Source organism: Pan troglodytes, chromosome 23, assembly GCF_028858775.2.
Source record: "Pan troglodytes isolate AG18354 chromosome 23, NHGRI_mPanTro3-v2.0_pri, whole genome shotgun sequence".
NCBI lineage: Eukaryota > Metazoa > Chordata > Mammalia > Primates > Hominidae > Pan > Pan troglodytes.
Window position 1 is genome coordinate 12,420,992 of NC_086016.1, and position 9,611 is coordinate 12,430,602.

Consider the following 9,611-nt stretch of genomic DNA (forward strand, 5'->3'; position numbering starts at 1 on the left):
TCTGCTTTGGGATCCATCTCTTTTGGGCTTGCAGAGAGAACGGGCTGCACCAGTTCTCTACCCTCCCCATCACCCAGATGGTCAAACATGCAAAGGGAAAGGAGAGCTGGGGCCAGAGCCAAGGCAGGCAAAGAGACTCCTCGACCCCCTCCAGTCTTTCCACATTTATATTTTTGGAATTTCAGGCTCTCTCCTCCCCCTGGACCTTTCCTAGTAGCCCACCAGGGAGAAGAAGAGGGAAAACTGCCATAAATTTCTCCTATTTATACAAGATGACAGAGTTTATTGTGCCAGAAAAAACAGAAAGGGAGCTGTCAGGGGAGAAGGGACCCAGCCCTATACCTTCTGGGGTCAATTTATCTTTCCGAGTCGTGGCTTGGGTGCTACCCTAACATTGCCTGTGTGAAATGCAGGCTTTGACTTGGGGCAGCCAGGCCAGACAGCCCCTGAGCTTTGTTTCTGATCACAGTTTTCCTGCTTCGTCTCAACTTCCCCCTACCCCTTACGCTGTCTTTTTAAAAAACAACTTTCTTGAGGTATAATTCATGTGTCATAAAATTCACCATTTGAAATGTACAACTCAGTGGTTTTAGTATATTCACAGGTTGTCAAACCATCACCATAGTTAATTTTAGAATATTTTCATCACCTCAAAAAGAAATCTTGTAACCTTTAGCTATCACCTCCCTATCCCCCCATATTCCTTCTTGCCCTTAACATCCCTAATGTACTTTCAGTCTCTGTAGATTTCCCTATTCCAGACTTTCATATGAATGGCATCATATAATAAGAGACCTACTGTGACTAGCTTCTTCCATTGAGCATAGTGTTTTCAAGGTTCATCCGTGTTGTAGCATTTATCAGTACTTCATTCCTTTTCAAGGCTAATATTCCATTGTATGGATATGTCACACTTTGTTTATCCGTTCATCCATTGGTGAACATTTGGGTTGTTTCCACCTTTTAGATATTATGATTCTCTCTTTCCTCTTATTCTCTAGACATCTTGGATAGTATCCAGTGAGGCCTGTGGGCAAGAATGGATGTTTCTTATATTTGGGAACACCTAATACCCATGAAAGAAGGGTCTTGGCACATGTCTGCTTTCATATTAAGTACATGTACTAGCTGGAATATTCCTCCCTCTGTTGTTACTGAGGTGGGGCTGCTCCCTCCTTTATCAATTCTCCCTTTTTATCACAATTGCTATGTTGGAAACTTGCTGACTCTTCAGACTAGGGGATTCAGATCCTTCCCTTGGGGCTTCAGAGACATGGAGTGGATGAATGAATGTCTTCCCATCAGGGAAGAGTTCCCTGAGTCTGGTCTCAAGTGATTCTCCAGTGCCTCACAGCAGAAGGAAGGTCTGTGAAGACTCCAGAGTCGAGAGAAAGTTATGTTCCTGGAGGTATGACTGAGCCCAGAATCCAGGCCTCCAGTGTCCATCTCCTTGCCTGGCCCATTTCAGTCTTCAGACATGCTTTGAGGTCAATCCAGTCACTCACCCAGCAACAGACACTGCCTCTGCCCTCATGGACCTTGCAGTTCTAGTGGTGAGAGTAAGATGAATACAAGTGAACAAAATGATGGCAAGTTGTTCAAGCTTGTTCAAACTTCTAAACACTGTTCAATGAACGAATGAACCAACAAGAACTTACTATGTGCTCTGGAAAGAAAATGAGAAAAAAGTCAGAGTTGTAAATCACTTTCTGCTACCACTATCTTTCCTAGTCTGGAAGTCAGCATTACTTCTCCATCCCTTGGAGGAGATAGTGGGCAGATATTACAAAATGTTAGCTAATAAGAGCTACCATTTATTGGACCAGACATACACCAAGGGGTTTCTATAGTTCATTAATTTTCACCCTTTGAATTAGGCATCAGTATTTCCATTTTGAAGATGAGAAAAACTGAAACTCAGGGTTTAAGTAGCTATCTGAAATCACACCCGTACCAGTAAGTGGCAGAACATTTGCTCTGGACACTGGGATAAGTATGTGTGTATGGGTTTTTTTTGTTTTTTTTTGTTTGTTTGGTTTTCTGTTTTTTTGTTGTTGTTGTTTGCTTGTTTTTGGGATGGAGTTTTGCTCTTGTTGCTGAGGCTGGAGTGCAATGGCATGATTTCAGCTCAATGCAACCTCCACCTCCTGAGTCCAAGTGATTCTCCTGCCTCAGCCTCCTGAGTAGCTGGGATTACAGGTGCCCGCCACCACGCCTGGCTAATTTTTGTATTTTTAGTAGAGACGGGGTTTTGCCATGTTGGCCAGGCTGGTCCCAAACTCTTGACCTTGTGATCCACCCGCCCCAAACTCCCAAAGTGCCGGGATTACAGGCGTGAGCCACTGCACCTGGCCATGTATGTGTTTTTATTCCTAGCACTTCATAACAAATGCCAACATCTCTTCCTGCGGCCCTACCACAGAGGGAGCTGATCAGTTTCCCCTCCTGCCTAAAGGCAAATCAGCCACAGTGGAAGTGCCAGAGTCCTCCCTCACAGCCTTCTGTCTAGTGGTTATTCCCGCTTCAAGGCTAAGGATGGAAAGGACCCGTTTTGCTTTCAAAGGCTTTTTCCTTCCAGCCCTTGCTGTGCGGCCTGTTGTGTGTGGGAGGGACCATGAGAGGCCTGGATATTGTCAACAAAAGACTTGAACAAGCCAAAGAACTGTTGATGTTGACAAGAAAGGGACCTTAACAAGGCAGATAATCAAAAGTTGATGACTGACAGCCCCTTTCGCATCCCTTCACCCTCTGCTAAATCAGGTCTCTTACATGATCTTGATGACAAATAATAAAAATTATAAACACATTACAGTTTTCACATGCATTTGTTCACTTCTCACAGCAAATATGAGAGGTATCTAAGGCTGAGCAGCTTATTACAGAGAAAAGTTTATGGGACTAGAACCTTAATTTTATGTAACAAAATTTATATAGAGCTTACCATGGATCATGTACTCTCCTAAATAGTTCAAAACTTTCATTTTTAGAGAGATGGGTGTCTTGCAGCCAGGCGCAGTGGCTCACACCTATAATCCCAGCACTTTGGGAGGCCGAGGTGGACAGATCAACTGAGGTCAGGAGTTCGAGACCAGCCTGATCAACATGGTGAAACCCCATCTCTACTAAAAATGCAAAACAAAAATTAGCTGGGTGTGGTGGTTCATCCCTGGAATCCGGAGACTGAGGCAAGAGAATCACTTGAACCCAGGAGGTGGAGGTTGCAGTGAGCCGAGATCATGCCATTGCACTCCAGCCTGGGCAACAAGAGTGAAACTCCATCTGAAAAAAAAAAGAGGGGGAGCAGTCTTGCTATGTTACCCAGGCTGGTCTTGAACTCCTGGGTTCAAGCAATCCTTCCACCTCAGCCTTCTGAGTAGCTAGGACTATGGGCCCATGCCACCAGGCCTGGCTGTATCTCATAACTATTAACTCACCTACTTTTTCACCATGTGAAGTAGGCATTACTGTTATTCACATTTTTTAAGATGCGGAAACTGAGGCATGGTAATCAAGTATCTTGCCCAAGGTTGTACAGCCAGCAGGTGGTAGAAGATCTTGAGCCCAGCCCCAGCATCTGTGTCTAACCACTTTGCCAGGTGGGCTTCGCATGGGGACTAGAAACTCTAGTTTGTTAGTCTGGTGCCCCTGCTTCCACCTGCCTCCCTCAGTCTTTATGGCCCATTGGAAAAAGCAAGCCAGAACTGTGGCTCCCAGGGTGATGATCCTTCAGCTGCCTCCTTGGCACTGTCATTCCCTCCTCCCATCTCCCGCCAAGGGCTACAGCCGAGAATACCACAGACGGTTTGCCATGGATCAAGATTTCTCTCAAGAAAGAGCTCACAGAAAGGCTGCTGTGAGAAAGGAAGTCACTTGCTTCTCCCCTTGTTCCTCCATCAGGAGGAGCCAGATGAGGTCACTGCACATTTGAGTGGGTGCCATCAAAGCACAGCCTCTGGCCAGCGTGGAGACAAACGTGGGCTGTGTGGCCCCTGACTGAGTGGCTGAAAGGAAAACTGAGGTGGTAGATGATGGAACTGATTGAAATAAAACTTCTGTAGGAATGCTGCATGTCATTCATTCAACAGTGCTCCCTGACCAGGTCCCAGGGCTGTGCATATGAGATGCAAATGGGTTTGTTCATTCGTTTATATATCTATTTGCTTATTTATTCAATAAATTATGATTATGCCCCTAAGAGGCACTGTGCTAGATGTCAAGGATGAACAAGACAAAATCCCTTCCCCACAGGGGCTCCCGGTATAGAGAGGGGAGGAGGAAGGAAGATCCACAGTGATTTGTATCCTATGCTGAGGAAAGAGGGTCATTTACTATCGCTGTTTGACATCCTCACCCCCAGTGCGGTCCTTCTCTTTGTCTCTCCATGCTGGGAGTGGGCAGTCCCTGCCCTGCTGCACTTCATACACAGCCCTCTTCCCTCAAGCTGCCCTCTGCCTGGATCCCACCTTCCTTGTGAGCTGGAGTATTTGCCTTGAAGGAGTCTTGACTCTCCTTCCCTGTCAGTCACTGTTTGGCTGCAGGCAGTGATAGAGGTGGCAATAAAGCAGCAGAGAGAAGGCTTTGGTATCACAGCAGGGACTCGCGGGTGGGATGGGACGGGGATGGTTTTCTGTTTGCCTCACTGTGTTCTCTGTGCTGCTCTGCCCAGGGAGGCTGACCTCTACAGACTGTGTCACCTGGGCCCCCTGATCTCTCGGCCAATAGAGGTCCCGGCTGAGAAGGGGGAGAGAGGAGTCAGGGTATTTGTTTCCCCCATTCCCTGTCAGCCCCCTTTTTGCCTGCCTGAAGCTCTGGTGGTGGTTGTGGTTCCTCCATGGTCACAGCTTTGCTGAGTGGCCTCTCTCCTGTGTCCTGTGAGCCTAGTTGGCATCGGGCTTTGGTAGATATATTTCTATCCTGGTGTCACACTAGCCCTTAGTTTTCTTCATCTGGTCTATGCCTTTAGAAACTGTCACATCACTAAACCCTTCAGTGAAACCCTTTCGAATGTGTCATTTATTTTCTGTTGCCACCCTGACTGGCTCACCTGGGTGCAGAGGAGGTGGGGACAGAGCAGGTTGGGGCTCCAGTTCAGCTTTATTATCCCTCTTTTTCAGGGTTTCCCAGAGGAAGAGAGAATTTGTACAAATGAATGAGGAACAATGCTCTCCTGAGGGTTTTCTTTAAGGGGCAAGGATCACTGCCGCTAGCTCCTTTGAAAGCAGAGTTAAGAGGCAGTGCAGGAAGGCACAGCAGGAAGGCTCATGGTTAGGCTACAGAGAAGGAAGCAGACACTGCTGGGGACCTACCCTGTGCTGGTCACTGACAAGCTGTCTCATTAAACCTTCCCAGACCCTCAACCCCTCCTAGTATCTTATCCTCATTTTACAGACGAGAAGACTGCGTCCCAGAGAGGTAAAGATCTGGGGAGCAGGATGGGAGCTTCACTTTGTCTCAGTTTCTCTGGCAAAGAGAAGCCTCACCTTGTGATCAAGGGATTGGGAGGGTGACAGATAAATCTTGGCTTAAGTGTCAGCATAGCACTGGAAATCTGGAGCTAGACGGCACTGGCTTGACTCCTTGGATCTGCCTCTTACTAGCTGTGTGATACTGGGCAGGCCTCTGTTTCCCCATCTATAAAAATGGGGCTAATGATAATAACACCTGCCTTACAGGTTGTGTAGAAGGTTGAATTTGTAGTTATGAGGTGCCCAGGAACAGTGCTGGCACACAGTGAGCACCATACACAAGTGTTAAAGAATGGAGCCTCCTGCTCTCCTTATTTTCCACCCCCTGCCCTCTTCTCATTGCCCACCTCCCCTGCCTTCTCCTCACCATCCTGAAAAAGGGTGAACAGCCACCCAGGAGCCCCTGAACAGGTATGTTGGTCCCAGGCCCTTTGTGAGCATGCTTTTCCCTGCCCTGCCCCCTGTCATCACCATTCTGGATGGAGCAGCAAGGACGGAGACACTTAGTTGGGCTGTCCACTCCAGGTCCAATGCCAGTGGGATCAGCTTCGATGGGATGCACACAGACTGACCTCTTCTCCCCAGCCCCTTCAACTTCCCAGAGCTGCAGGGGGCCTGGGAGTTCTTAGTAACAGCACATTAAACCTCTGTTTGTGGGAACTTTAATTTAAACACAAATTAGAGATGGCAAATGACTCTGGCAGCCAGATAAGCCATCCCGGGAGAACAAGGAGAAAGCCAAGAGAATCAGCCCAGATAAGGCCTGACTTTAAACTACTGGTGATACCCAGAAGCCTGGGACAGATGAAATCTAGGGGTCCTGAATGAAGAACCCCAGAAGCTCCACACCCCAGTTGTCCTTGCTCTGGGCTCTGTGCCAGCTCCCTCTCCTGTGTTCTCTATATGTCTATCTTTTTGCAAAATTCTAACCTGATTCTTTGGCTCCATCCCTCCCACCCCCACCCCACTGTTTTAGAGAATGCAATTTCTTTACTTTGCTTCTCATCTTCTTCTGTGACCTACTATTCTGAGAAAGTTCTACTTGTTATCTAACCTCCATCTATGCTACTACCTTTAGAGTCTAATACATCCTGCTTAGTGGTAGCTCTGGGAGTTTCTGTTCATGTGGCAAATGTGGTGTAGTAAAAACAACCTGAAAAAGACCTGGGTGAACTTCTCTGCGTCTCAGTTTCCTCATCTGTATGATGAGTGTGTGAGAAAGAATCTCTAAGGACTTGTAAACTCTGACTTCTCACAGAGAATCTGAGGACAAGGACATCCCAGGAAATCTCTATTGTTCTGGAACCCATGAATTTTCCACTGTTCTACTGTTTGGGAGTGAGCATGGGGAGAGCAGTCAAGCCTGTTGGTTCCTTTCTGGGAGGGGTCCACAAGCTTTGTTTCCACCCTTCCGCCCACAACCCAGGCTCAGGCCAGGCCCAGGCCCAGGCCCAGGAGAGAGGCTGCCTTTCCAGTTCTGTCAAGGCCTGCTGAGCCCAGCTCTGTGGGGCTGTGGCTGCTAAGATGTTGTCTCTGTCCTCTGGGGTAGGAGAAACATATGTTCCCTCTGTCACAGCACCTGTGAGGGTGGCAGAGGGATGGCAACCCCCAAGAGGGCAGAGTTCCATCTCTCCAACTGACCTTGAAGCATCTTTTTATCCTGCTTTTCTGGGAGGCTTAAAGTGAAGGCGGAGGGAGATATCACACAGTCCCAAAGCCCCCACTAAATGGGGAGCTACTGTCTTTCATCTTTCATGCAGGGTAAAAGAAGACACCTCGGCTACAGCAAGAGGAAAGAAGGTCAAACCACAGGCAGAACTTTCAGGTTGAATGTTAGAGCAGACTGTGATCCCAAGAGGTCATCCAAGACCCTTGGTCTCAGAGGATGCCTATGAGGCCCCGGTCCCTGGCTGGGGTGGGAACAATAATCACAACAGCCCCATGCCAGACTGACTTGGGAGTCAGATGGTCCCTGGGACTAGAACAGAAGGACTTTGGCATTTTCCCTGGCCTAGGGCCCTTAGACAGAAGTGGGCAGCTGCCATCAGGAGCCTGGGGCCCAGCTGTGTCTCCACCTTGCCTGCCTCCCCCTTCCTGAGTGCCTGGCTGCCCCTGGAGCCCCAGGCTTGCCTGCCATCTGGGCAGCTCAGAGGAGAGCCCACTGCCCAGGGAGTGCCAGCATTGATTTATGGCCCACAACCTTGGCAGGCTCAGGCTGTGTGCCCGAACTGCCTTTGCTCAGGGAAGAGATGCTCCTCTTAAAGGGACAGTGCAGAGGAATGCAGGAATGTCCAGGACGAAAGCTTGGCAGGGGGCTGGCAAGGAAGACCTCCACCCATCAGCACTCTGGGTGACTGTCACTCCCTAGGGAAACTTCTCCCTAGGGAACCGCCCATCATACCTGTTATCATACCCTATCCTTTGTAGACTTGGCCCAACTGTAACATATTAATATGTTCACTGTCAGTCTCTCCCACTGGACTGCAATCTCTAGGAGGGTAGGAACCAGACCCATTGTGCTCATTCCTGAATATTCAGCACCCAGCACAGTGCCTGGCGCCTAATAAGATCTCAGTAAGAATTTGTCAAGTGTAGGAAAGAATGAATAAATGAAGGTCCTTGTCCATGAGGTGGAGGGAAGCCTATGTGTCTTCTTAGTGCCTGCCATGGTTTCCGAGACCCTGTGGCATCTGCTGCTACCCCCAGGATCTCTCCCTCCAGGACCCTTCCTCACCCCTGTCATAACAACCCAGGACCAATGGGGCCAATCTTATCTGCATACCCTTGCCTCCCACTTTCCTTGAGTCACCTTTCTTAAGTCCTTCACACAACGTTCTTTTCCTCCCATTTTCCTTCCTCCAAGATACTTTCACAGATTACCTATGGCCTCAGTCCTGGATTCAGATACTCTTTCAGATGATCTTTTATTTTTTTATTTTTATTTTTATTTTTTATTTTTCTTGAGACTGAGGCTCCCTCTGTCACCCAGGTGGGAGTGCAGTGGCAGTCTTGGATCACTGCAACCTGTGTCTCCCAGGTTCAAGTGATTCTCCTGCCTCAGCCTCCAGAGTAGCTGGGATTACAGGCTTGTGCCACCATGCCCAGCTAATTTTTGTATTTTTAGTAGAGACGAGGTTTCACCACGTTGGCCACGCTGGTCTCGAATTCCTGACCTCAAATGATCTGCCCGCCTTAGCCTTCCAACGTGCTGGGATTACAGGCATGAGCCACTGTGACTGGCCTATCCAGCAGTATTTACTGAGTATCTACTATGCACTAGGCACCGGTTGCCAAGAATTCATGAATAAATGGAACAGGCATAATCCCTGAACTCAAGGACTGTACATTTCAGAGAGTGAAACAGACAAAAAAATAAGTAAGCAAGTTAGCAAATAGATACATGCAATTTTGAGACCTGTTGTGAAGTGGGTAATCACAGACAGGGTGGAGCAGGGACCCTTTAAATTGGGTGATCAGCTAGGCATGGTGGCTCATGCCTGTAATCCCAGCACTTTGGAAGGCTGGGGCGGGTGGATCACCTGAAGTCAGGAGTTCGAGACCAGCCTCACCAACATGGAGAAACCCTGTCTCTACTAAAAATACAAAAATTAGCCAGACTTGGTGGCACATGCCTGTAATCCCAGCTACTTGGGAGGCTGAGGCAGGAGAATTGCTTGAACCGGGGAGGCGGAGATTGCCATGAGCTGAGATCGTGCCATTGCACTCCAGCCTGGGCAATAAGAGCAAAACTCCGTCTCAAAAATAAATAAATAAATAAATAAATAAATAAATAAATAAATAAATAAAATAAAATAAAATAAAATAAAATAGGGTGGTCGGAGAAAGTTTCTCTGAGGAAGTGACACTTGGGCTGAGGTTTGAAGAATGAGAGGGAGCCATGTAAAGAGTGAGGGAACAGCATTCTAGAAACAGTTCAGTCACCTGGGTGTGCACAGTAGCATTTGGGGGATGGGAGTGGGAGAGGAGCTTTCCCAAACTGCACACTCCTATCTCTTTTACATTTTGAAAGCCCCTGCCCTTCCAATGTAGGAGGACCATTGCTTAAAATCTTTGGAGAAGCAGCCCTGGCCTTACCTGGAAGCTGGTTAGAAAACAGAGCTCAGGTGCCACCCCAGATCTACTGAG